At 29.1% G+C, this 10933-nt stretch overlaps 1 protein-coding gene across 2 annotated transcripts in view; it reads left to right on the plus strand.

The window, feature by feature from the left end:
• Positions 1 to 10933, plus strand: part of LOC117171252 (mucin-17-like) — a 90515-nt gene that overhangs the window by 63748 nt on the left and 15834 nt on the right. The window lies entirely within an intron of this gene.

Raw genomic sequence — 10933 nt, forward strand, 5'->3', positions numbered from 1 at the left:
AAGCCTTATAAAAAAATATTTAGGGAAACTTACCACACGGAAAATACACCTGAGGCAAACTCTCCGTGGTCACATGCCTGTAACTTGTTGCCTCTAGCGCAGTCCAACAGAAAAATCTGAGGTTCACCGCGAAAATTTTACCTCAGTTTGGAGTGTTTACCTCGCATTCACCCTGCTTGACTGATTACCTGCAGCATTTCGTACCCTTACTACTCAGAAAATACATCTGAGGCCTTGTGAAAATTTATTTTAAATAGACCACGTTAAAAATTATTTCAAAGACTATCTTAATGATACGGAATTTTTTTGCAGTTAATTAATTTTTTCATTTTTTATATGGGCTAGCTAGCACCCGATTAGCACCCGAAAATTATGACTAGTTAATCAGGAAAAAATAAGTTTTTTTTTCAATGTTCACTTTTCATTTTTGATACTTTTAAACATCCTGGCTCTTTTTGGAAATGTACCAAAAATATTTGTATGATACATTTAGTACATTTGTTGGCATTTCAAGTTAGCCAGCACCTGAATAGGGCCGCAAAAGAATGACTAGGTAATAAGGGAACAAAACTCATTTTTATTTATGTTCATTTTTAATTTTTGTTTTAAATACCTTCGATTTTTTCAAATGTGCAAAAAAGTATTTTAATTAGCCACTTAGAAAAATGTTTGACCATGATAGGCTAACCAGAACTCGATTAGGGCCGGAAAAGACTGACTAGATGCAAAAAGATTGCAAGGTTTATTTTTCATTTTATATTTTGTGTTGAAACTTAATATAATTAATTGAAAATTAAACAATTTTATTAAATAGTATCCTTTTTGGTTAAAAAGTCAACTGTTTTGTTGAAAATTCGTTTTCTCGACTGATTTTGATTTTTAAATAAAAATATTTTTGGGTTAAATCCATCTCGTTTGTTGCAAAGTAAACAGTTTTGTTGAAAAATTGTGGTTTTTGTTTGAAAATTTCTTTTATAACTGCACAATTAACTATTCAAATGGAAGATTCGTAATTTTAAATGAAAATTCAGCTCTCTGATTAAAAATTAAGTTATTAACTTTAAATTTATCTATCTAATTTTTGTGTTGAAAATTGGTATTTTTTAGTCGAAAATTCCACTATTTGGTTGAAAATTTATATTTTTTCCCTAAAGTTCTCTAGAAAATGAATATTAAAGTTCCTTGAAATCTTAATCAATGAATAATAGTCTGTAGTTTCTCTGTTATTTTGCATCAACTCTTCCAATATTTTTATATAATTTATTTCTGTAATGATTTTTTTAGAATGACTTTCTATAATAATTATTGTAGAATTGTGAAAAAATTATAAGAATTTCATTATAGGAAAATCAATATAGGCAATTGCTGTATTTCCTATAATACTTTTTCGTAGAGAAAATCAACCAGAATCACAATGAGTAAACATTTTTTCCATTAAAATTAATTTATCTAGCCAGTAAATTGTAATAGTATCCGAGTAGTGGCAAACCCCCTGTTGATACAAAAAATTCCTAATGAAGCATGGTATTTGGAAGGTGGTCTGGCATTGTGGAAATAAAAAATTAATAACAATTTTTCTGCTCACTTTTATTTATCCAGTCAGTAAATTGCCGTGTTATCCTATCACTAGCAAAATTCCTGATAATGATAAAATTGGAATGATATTTGGAAGGTGTTTGACCATAAAGAAGGAATAGAAATTTTGTCTACTCAATTTTATTTACCTACCCAACAAATTCCAGTAGTATCCCAGTACTGGCAAAACCCCTAATGATAAAAAAAATCTAAAAAAGAATGGTATTTGGAAGATGGTTGACCTTGAAAATTGAACATACATTTTTACACTTCATTATTTATCCAGCCAGTAAATTGTAGTACTATCCGAGCACTGGAAAAGTTCCTAAGAATTAAAAACTCATAATGAAGCATGGTATTCATAAGGTGGTGGATTTAGAAGAAATAATTTGTCTACTCAATTTCATTTCTATAGCCAGTAAATTGCAGTAGTATCCGAGTACTGGCAAAAACCCTAATGATCAAAATATCCTAACCAAGAATGGTATTTGGAAGACGATTTACCTTGATAAATAAATACAAATTTGTTTACTCAATTTCATTTATGTAGCCAGTAAATTGTAGTGGTATCCGAGTACTGGCAAGAACCCTAAGTATACAAAAAATCCAAATAAAGAATGGTATTTGGAGGATGATTGACCTTAAAAAATGATTACACATTTGTCTACTCAATTTCATTTACCCAGACAGTAAATTGGTGTGGTATCTGAGTACTGGCAAAAAACCTAATAATAAAAAAATCCTAATAAAGGTTAGTTTTATTAAAGTGGTTGGCATTGAAGAAATGAAGAATGATTACAAATTGATCTACGTAATTTCATCTATCTAGCCGGTAAATTGTAGTGGTATCCGAGTACTGGCAAAAACTCCAATTATAAAAAATTTCTAACGAAGCATGGTATTTATAAGGTGGTTGCCCTTGATGAAAAGAAAAAGTAATAAAAGTTTGTCTAATGAGTTTCATTTATCTAGCCAGTAAATTGTAGAGGTATCCAAATAAAGATAAAATTCCTACTAATAAAAAATACTAATGAAGCATAGTACTTAGTAGGTGGTTAACCCTGAAGAAATGAGAAATGAATGCAAATTGTCAAGTCAACTTTATTTACCTAGCCAGTAAATTGTACTGGTATCCAAGCACTGGCGAAATTTCAATTGATAACAAAATTCTAACAAAGGATTGTATTTAGGAGGTGGCGGATCTTAAAAAATAAATACAAATGTCTACTCTATATCATTTGTCTGGCCAGTAAATTGAAGTGGTATCCGAGGACTGGCAAAAGCACTGATGATAAAAAAATTTTAATGGAGGATGGTATCTGGAAGGTTGTTGATCTTGTAGAAATGAAAAAATTGCAAATTTGTCTGCTTATTTTCATTTTTTCTAGCCAGTAAATTATACTGGCGAAATTTCTAATGATAACAAAATTCTAATAAATAAGGAATTTCGGAAGGTGTTTTATCTTGAAAAATGAATACGAATTTGTCTATTTAATTTCATATATCTAGCGAATAAGTTGTAGTGGTATCCAACTACTGGAAACATTTCTAATGATGAAAACATTATTCAAATGTATTGTATTTGGAAGATGGTTGATCTTGAAAAATGAATACAAATTTGTCTACTCCATTTAATCTCTGTAGCCAGTAAATTGTGGTGGCATCCAAGTACTGGCAAAATCCCTGATGATAAAAAAATGTGAATGAAGAATGATATTTGGAAGATGGTTGACCATTCAAAATAAATACAAATTTGTTCATTCAATTGCATTTGTATAGCAAGTCAATTGTAGTTATACTCAAGTCCTGGCGAAATTACTAATGATACAAAAATTCTAAAGAAGAATCGTATTTGAAAGATGATTGACCTTGAAGAAATGTAAAATTTATACAAATTTGTCGACTCAATTCCATGTATCTAGCCAGTAAATTGTGCTAGTATCCAAGTACTGGCGAAATCCCTAATGATAAAAAATGCGAATGAAAAATGTTATTCAGAAGGTGGTTATCTTAAAATATAAATACAAATTTGTCTACGCAATTTTATTTATCTAGTAAGTGAATTGTAGTGGTATCCAAGTGCCGGCAAAATTCCCAACGATACAAAAAATTCGAATAAAGAATGGCATTTGGAAGATAGTTGACCTTGAAGAAATGAAAAATGAAGATAAATTTGTCTACACAATTTCATTTATCTAGCCAGTAAATCTTAGTGATATCCGATTACTGGAAGAAGCGCTATTGATAATAGAATTCCTAATGAAGGATGGCATTTGGAAGGTGGTTGACCTTGAAGAAATAAAGAGATGAAGAAATGCAGGAACCTAATCAAGGCAGCTTCCGAAAAATGTAGTGACCTCTTTCATGGCGCCAGACATGCTGTGGGAATGAGAAGGATAAAAGCCGATAAAGGATTGCAAAGAATAACCGGTCTCCGTTTCGGTTCCTGCTCGATCCAGTTTAAGCCAGTTTCTTTTGGGCCCAGCGTTGTGCTCCGAGAGTGGGGAAGAGGGTCGCTGACCAACGTGGGCCTTGCCCCACTCTCTCTGGGTCAGTAGACCTACATGAGGTGGCACGTCCAGAATAAATTCGGTGCAGTTACGTATGAATACGATCGGTGAAACGCTCCACTCGACGCGGCACTTCCCTAGCTACAGGCAACGATTCGTTACCAATTCCTTACCGATTCGTCACCCTCCCACACACTCACATGCCAACAGTCATGATACAGTTTCAGCAGCAGTAGGCTATGTCAATTATTTCGGGCGTGATTTGAATATTTGAGAGTTCACACTCCTTTCAAATGTTCGCTTTTACAAAACGAGTCTTATTTATGGTGGAGAATTCAATTTTTTTGGTTAATTTTTTCATCATTTGGTTAAAATCTTAGTTGCGACGTCTGTGCGGAAAGTATAAAACCTTGTAGTCAATAGTTATGACATCCGCTTTGATATACTTTCCTTTGGAAGCCACAAGCTTCCTTCAGTGATCCTACCACTTCCGGAAGCTCTCCTCCGAGTCACCTTCCGGAAGCACTAACAGATGTTTTTTCGCATTTTGTTCTATTTCCTGTGCGTCTTGAAATCGCTTTCCCTTTAGAGGATACTTCAATTTGGGAATTTGCCGAAGTTGTGTAAGGCCGTGTTTCACCAGAAATTGCTGAATGAGCTGCGATAAATTAGCAGATCCGTTGTCTTGGTGAAGGACACAGGCACCACTTTGGCTAAAAATTTCCGAAACAATAGTTTTTGGAGTCAGAACATGAATTACTAAGTTTTTGGCAAAATGTAATGCAAATGATTTGATCGGTGCGTTCCGTCATCATAAAATGCGTCGCGTACGTCATTAGACGCGTACTAAAATTTGTTAATTTTGATTAAGGATTCAATATAATTTTTTTAATTAATCTTTTTAGGTTTAAGTATATTGTTTCCGATAAAAATTAAAACTGAAATGTTGAAATATGAACTATTACACTTTTGATTGAGAAGTTGTTTTTTTTTAAATAGTAGTAATATTCTTGGTTAAAAATGTATCTCTTTGGTTTAAAATTGAGTTCTTTAAGTAAAAATTGAACTATTTCTGTGAAAATGAATTGATTTTAATGAAGAATCGCATTTTCTGTTGAAAATTAATCTTCTTGATTGAAAATTCATATTTTGCTTCGAAAATTCAACTATGTAGTTAAGGATTTTTTATTGGAGGTGCATGACTTTAACTAGAATCAATTTCTTCAGGTAGAAAATGAATTATTTTTTATTCCAAATGAATTTTTTAACGGAAAATTAACTTAATCAATTTTTCACCAAAAATCTATATTTTTAAGAGAAAATGTAACTATTGGATTGAAAATTAATTTCTTTGGTTGAAAATAAATTTAACTTTTTGTTACAAATTCGTTGTTTTTTTAGTCGAAAATTAATTATTTTCAATGGAAATTAAACTAATCCACTTTTTCTTGAAATTTGATCATTTTTATTTAAAAATGCGTCTTTTTGGTAGAAAATTAATTTACTTGGTTAAAAAAATCTTTCTGGTTAGAAATTGAACAATTTGATTAAGATTTCTTTCTTTTTTTGTGTGGAAAATTAGTCTCTTTTTTTTATTCAAAATTGATTCTTGGAATTCAAAGTTTCACTATTCCATTATTGGTTTTAAATGTCTTCTTTTTTAGTAAAAAATTGATCTTTTGGTTGAAAATCCAAGCATTTAATTGAAAATTAATTTTTCCAGGTAAAGATTCGTCATTTCAGTTAGTTAATAATTCATTTCTTTGTATGAAAAAAAATTTCACTACTTTGTTGAAAATAAATTTTTAAATTAAAAATTATTCTGTTTTGATTGAAAATTTTAAGTATTTTTTCGATATTCATTGTTTTGTTCAAAATTTATTTCTACTACAGAAAAATTGACCCTAACATTTTTGGCTACAAATTTATATTTTTTAGTTGAAACTTCCAATATTTAGTTGAAAATGTATGTATTTTGTTGAAAATTAATTTTTTTGTACAGAAAATTAATCTTCTTGGTTGCAAATTTATCTTTTTGATGTAAAATTTATCTTTTAAGTTAAAAATTTATTTCATCGATTTAAAATTTAACAATCTTGTTGAAAATTAGTTTTTTTTTCAAAACTAATTTTTTAATGCAAATTCAACTATTCCATTTCGGGTTGACAAGTGATCTATTTTAGTTGAAAATTCGTCTTTTTGGTGGAAAACTAATCTTCTTGGGTTTAAAAAAATGTGTTTGGTTGAAAATTCAACTTTTTTTTAAGCTTACACGTATATTGCTTATACTTTTTTTTGGAACATTTATTTTCTTTTTTTTTTATAATTATTTTTTTTCGATACCTGTAAAGAGGGGTTAAATAGAGCGTTTAATTAAAATTATAAAATTTTTATAATATTAAAAAATTTCCTAATTTTGTGGTAAGCTGTTAATGGGTGCACAATGTTTGTCATATTATTTTTTCCCTATATTGCATAGTCTGACCGCAAAGTACAATTTTTGATGTTTAATTATTGATTATTTTTTGTGTGGTCAAAATTTGAATTTTCAATTTTTCGAAAAAATTCAAAAAGTTGTCATGATAATCTTGTAGGGCTATGGAAAATTAAAATTATTCTTTTCAAGTACTATGAACAAGTGTTCAGAGATTTATTGAATCATGAAAAAATATGGTCCCAAAAATGTTCGAAATGCGCTCACTTTTAGAATTTATATCCAAAATGGCTGACTGAGGAACTTGGCACTTAGCTTAGGACACGAAAAGATTGTACCAAAGGCCAATCTAATAGATTAATTTTTTCAAAATTTATCGTGTTCACAGACAGACAGACATACATACAGACACATTCGTAAAAACCTTTTTTCGGATTCAGGGAGTCTCAAAACGTGGACATTTTAGCAAAAACGGGGGGGGGGGGGGGGGGGGGGGGTCAAATTGTACACAAATCTAATACCTTCTCTGATGAGAATGTATAAATGATTTATTTTTCATGAATAATTTTTTGATAGTTCTGTTTTTGGTTTTAATCGTAAAAAATAGCATTTGAAACATAAATAAATTAAATTTTTTGAACCTCAAACACGAGACGAAAAAGAAATTAAAATACAAAAGTTGTGATGAGAATGTGCCCACACAACGGGCCGATTATTTTTAGTGTTAATGATGTTTTTCGTGATTAAAGTCAAAACTACGCATCCTATCAAAAAGTGATCCATAATAGTAGTTTGGCCGAATAATGTCATTTTTGGATTTTTCATTATTTTTTATGCCGTCAAAATTTGAATTTTTTATTTTTCAAGAAAGTTCAAAGTTTTTTTGGGAATTTTGTAAATTCTATAACTCTGGTAATTTTTGGTTTTATAAAAAAAATTATTAGGATAAATTGTTCGAATTTTTGAATACTATTATTAACCGCACAGAAAATTTTTTATATTATAAAAAGTGGTCTGGAAAATATTCAAAATGTACCCACTTTTTGAATTTTTATCCAAAATGGCTGGCTAACGAACTTGACTTTTGGTTTACGACACTAAACGAGTGAAGCAAAGGCCAATCTAATAGATTAATTTTTCCAAAAGTTATTGTCGAAACAGACAGACATACAGACACATTAGTAAAAACCTGTTTTTTGGATGCAGGAGGTCTCAAAACGGTGACATTTGACAAAAAGTGGGGGGGGGGGGGTCAGATTTTACACAAATCAAATACCTTCTCTGATGAGAGTGCAATAATGGTTTGTATTTTATTTCACATTGGGTAGCAAGGACCCTGCTGTTAAGGGTCGGCGGCAGTGGTCTGGCGATTCCGCAGCTGCGTGAGGGGAAGTTGGGTAGTGGGGGTAGAGCAATCAGGTAGACCGCAATCAAATGGGAACTGTCCATGCAAGACACGTGTTAGTCACAGATCTAAGCCTGGAACAATAAGCTAGACCGCCTCTTCGTATAAACCGTGCTACAGGAGACCAGAGGCTAGACTAGAGCTAGACTTTTATTACTCAACTGCTTGTCGTATACGAGTACTTTAATCTACATGTAAGGACAGATGTGGAATAGTCATCGGCCTCATTTCCTGTACTCGCTTCACCAAAAATTCATCCATGACACCTAAAACTACTAAAAAAAAACCCCTTTAAAAAAATTATTTTGTTACAAAAATTATGAATATTAATTTAGAGACGGAATTTATCTCAAATTGAGAACGGTGTGCATTAGGGTGATCGAAAAATGCATTGGAGATTTTTTTCTGAATTTTTATGCATATCGCCATCAATTGATTTTTTTTTTTAATTATATTTAGAGGTTACGCTAGCCCGATAAAGTTTAGCACTTATTTCCCAGAAGAAAAAATAACGTTTTTGTAAGTTTAATTTACAATCGTCAGAATTAACTGAATCGAGTTGAAATTCAAAATTTTTTTTTAAAAATTAGATAAGTCTGATTTATAAAGTCCAAAAAGATACCGTAAGTGAAAAAAATGGTTTTCACGAGTTTCTGGCGCGAATTTCTAAATTTTTTGGGCTTTTTAAAATGCAAATGGTTTTTAATATATAAAATACCACTGTATACTGATAATCAGGTGTTTACATAAATTGTTTACATAAATTGTTTACATAAATTTCTTGATGTTTTTATCAATTTTATCTGAAAAGAGAGTTAAAAAGTCGTGGTTTTTTTTTAGACAATTTCCTATTTGTTGTCAACTTTTCCATAAGAGCGAGGTAATAAGGAATAGAAGCTAACAAAATTAATTATTTAAAGAAATAATTATTGTTAACAATATTATATTTAAATAATTGTAAAAATTGCAGGTTTTTCAGAAATTTTCCACTTTTTGTATACTTTTTCATTAGAGTGAAGTAGTCATTAATTCAAATGAAAACAAAAATAATTATTTGAACCTAATTATTATAATTATTATTATTCTTAATATTATTCTCTTGGCTTAATATTAGAAAGTTGCAGTTTTTTCCGAAATGTTTAACTACTTGTCAATGTTTCACTTAGAGTGACCCAATAATTAATTAAATTTAGCTAAAATAATCGTTTAAAAAATGTATTATTGTTAATAATTATCTTCTCTGTGATAAGTGCTAGAAAGTTGCGGTTTTTCTGAAATAGATTCTTTGTTTAAATTAATTTTTTTCAACATTGGGAAAAGAGAAAAAATATTTCACTTAAAAAAATATAATACGGATTAAAATTATTCTAGCTGAGGTTCACTAATTATTAGTTTATAACTAAAAACTTAAACAAAAACTAAATATAAAAAAAAATTTTTTAATTACTTTCAGAAAAGAAGGTTATAAACCATAATAAACTGCTTAAACAATTATGTTTGGTAATTTGCAATCATTTTTAATTTTCTTAAGTAAAAAGTGGGTAAAAAGTTGAAAATATCAGAAAAGTCGCAACTGTCTAGCATTAATAAAGAATAAGATAGTAATAAACAATAATGATTTGTGTAAATAATTATTTTTGCTAAATTAAAATAATTATTAACTCACGTGAAGTGAAACGTAGACTGATGGTTAAAATTTTCATAAACAAGCGCAATTTCCTAGCATTATTTAAATTGAATATTCTTGATAATAATAGTAAATTGTTGAAGCAATTAATTTTGTTATCGCTAATAAATAAGTTACATTACTCTAGTAATAAATTAGACAAAAAGTGGAAACTTTTTGAAAAAAATTGAATTATTTGGCATTATTCTAAGAGCATATTATTAACAATAATAATAAATTATTTAAACATGATGGAATTAGTATTCTTGCATGGTTAAATAAAAAACTTTTAAATTATTTAATAAATTATTGTAAATAATATACATATTGTATGGTAATGCTTTTCGCAGAAAATAATTATTTAAAAAAACATCTTTGATATAGAATCATAAAGTCTCGAAGCCTTACGAATTTTTTAATGTTTAGGTTATGTTAGCTTTATACACAAAAAATTCGTATTTTAAAACAAAAATGAATATATTTTGAATGAGATGTTCAATCTTTTTAACAATTTTCGATTATGTCATTGTTTTTCGTCATAAAGTGGCATTTTCATTTGAAAAAATTCAGATTTTAAAAAAGGTTCTTAATTTTGGTTAGTTTCAGGTTATGTTGGTTACATTAAACATAAAACTGGTATTTTAGAATAAAAATAAGAATCATTACAATTTGAACAAGATTTAAAATATTTTACTAATGTTATATTATATGTTAATATTTTCTGTCAGAGATTAGTATTTCTAATTTAAATATGATAACATTTTAAAAAAAATTTAAAATTCTCGATCGATTTTAGGTTATCTTGACATTTTTCACCTTAAATTTCTTATTTTAATTTAAACGAGAATTAGAATCTTTTAAAAATTGTGAATTATTTTTTGATGAAAGAAAATTGTATTCTAAAGAAGATTCACAACTTTTTAACAATTTAAGGTAATGTTGGTGTTTTACATCGGAAATGAGTATTTTCTATTAAAAAATCATGATATTTCAAAGAATTAAAATTTTTTTCGTACAATTGTAGGCTTACTTAACGGTTTTCATCACAGATATGGATATAGATTTTAAAGAAGACTTACAATTTTCAAACAGTTTAAGGTTATGTTATGTTAACGTTTCCTGTCAAAAATTTGTATGTACAAGCAAAAATTAACAAATCTGTACAGGATTCAAAGTATTTTAACAGTTTTGGATTATGGCAGTGTGTTTCGTCGGAAATGGGTATCTAATAAATAAAAAAAGGCATTTAAGGGCATGTGACACAGCTAAATACCTATATTACCGACCACAGTTTTTCAGTTCACTGAATGTTTTTTTGAACCTAAGAACTTTTTTTGTAAATA

Source organism: Belonocnema kinseyi, chromosome 4 (assembly GCF_010883055.1).
Source record: "Belonocnema kinseyi isolate 2016_QV_RU_SX_M_011 chromosome 4, B_treatae_v1, whole genome shotgun sequence".
Taxonomy (NCBI): Eukaryota; Metazoa; Arthropoda; class Insecta; order Hymenoptera; family Cynipidae; genus Belonocnema; species Belonocnema kinseyi.